This window comes from Dromiciops gliroides, chromosome 1, assembly GCF_019393635.1.
Source record: "Dromiciops gliroides isolate mDroGli1 chromosome 1, mDroGli1.pri, whole genome shotgun sequence".
NCBI lineage: Eukaryota > Metazoa > Chordata > Mammalia > Microbiotheria > Microbiotheriidae > Dromiciops > Dromiciops gliroides.
Genome location: NC_057861.1, coordinates 566,218,882 through 566,220,624, shown reverse-complemented (window position 1 = coordinate 566,220,624; position 1,743 = coordinate 566,218,882). Strand labels below are relative to the sequence as shown.

General features: G+C 43.9%; 1 pseudogene; it reads right to left on the bottom strand.

Annotated features, from left to right (window-relative positions):
* Window positions 1-617: 617 nt before the first annotated feature.
* Window positions 618-1,499, bottom strand: LOC122735419 (annotated as a pseudogene).
* Between the last annotated feature and the right edge of the window lie 244 nt (window positions 1,500-1,743).

Genomic DNA, 1,743 nt, shown 5'->3' with positions numbered 1-1,743 from the left:
AGGAGGACCTGAGTTCAAATTTAGCCTCAGACGCTTAACACTTACTAGCTGTGTGACCCTGGGAAAGCCACTTAACCCTCATTGCCCCCCCCCCCAAAAGAATGTTATTCAGTGAAGATTTTGAATTTTAGACTTCCTCAGAAGAGAAGAATTATTTCAATTTAAAGTGTTGTTTAAATCACTCCTTATACTTCAAAAATTAAACCCCTCTGTTCCAATATAGATGTTATAATACATCATGCTCCATGCAGACCTTTGACATGAAGCTAAAAAACAATGGCATTAACTTAAAAATATTAAAGGTACTTGAGTTTTAATATTTACTACAAGACTGATGGTAAATGTACAGAAATAATGAACCTGACATGAGGACAACAAATAGATACAATGTAGAATATAGTTTCTATATTTCTGGAGAGACTTTTCCATAAAATCTAAAGTTCAGAAGGACTCTAAAGAATTTGTGATTCAGCTTGAAACAGTTGATGGCACCCCCTTCCCTGAATGGTAAAGATCAATGGCCCCCTCTGCTGGGGTTGCCCTTTCCAGTGGCAGAAGGGCAGGAAGCTAAGCAATGATACCAGATCCTCACCTCAAGGCTTGAGCCTTCTTACCCTCTACCACCAGCAGTAGTGGACAAAGGCTCAGTTAGCCTCCTCTGTCTTATGCAGATCATGTTTCTTCTTGATCACAGGGCCTTGGTTGTGAACGGCTTTCAGTACCTCATGAGACAGCTTTTCTGGGATTAGCATTCGCCCGGGGTTCTTTTCCCAGCATTCTTGAATCATCCATTTCATGGCTAAGAAGCACTGGGGCTTAGGGGCAGCTAGATGGTGCAGTGTATAGAGCACTGGCCCTGGAGTCAGGAGGATCTGAGTTCAAATCCGACCTCAGACACTTAACACTTACTAGCTGTGTGACCCTGGGCAAGTCACTTAACCCCAATTGCTTCACCAAAAAAATAAAAAAATGAAGCACCGGGACTTATCGGTCAGAGGGGCTGGGACCTAATAGAAGCTGTCACCTTTAAGGATGCTGAGCAGGCTGAGTACAGACTGACAGTTGTGTAGGGCCTGGTGGAAGATGGTATAGGGGTTGCACTCAATGGCCTCCTGCTCCTCAGCTGTAGCTTCATGGTATTTTTTAAACTGCTTTCTTTTGAGGGTTTCCAGATTCTCAGTCATCAGGATCTGGTCAGTGTTTTGTTCCCTCCTTTCATCATCATGTTGGTGAATTTACTGATCATTGGATCCTCAAGTAAAGAGCTTGTCTTTAATGCTGGGGGAACTTTGAAGATCTGTGTGGTTCTGAGATCCTGCTCAAACTTCTCCTCTTCAGTCAGCTTCTCCAAGGCCTTATGGTATTAGTCTTTATCAAGTTGGGGTTCTTTGTAATTAGTGTTATAGTGGCTCCATCTCACCTGTGTCACTCCTGGCAGTATTCATACAGTCCTCCTCACTCCAGAGGCAACATGCAGGGTTCACCATGGGGGAAGCCATCTTGCCTGGCTCCATGACCCCACTGCCTGGTGAACTTGCCTGAGTGAATTTCCTCATGCCAAACTTTTGACAAGATCATTTTCCTTTGCCTGCTTCTTGCTATGCTGTGGGGACAATACTGTTTGTAATCTTCCACTACTGTCCTCAAAATGTTTAGTAAATCAGGGCAGCTAGGTGGTACAGTGGATAAAGCACCAATCCTGGAGTCAGGAGTACCTGAGTTCAAATCCGGCCTCAGACATTT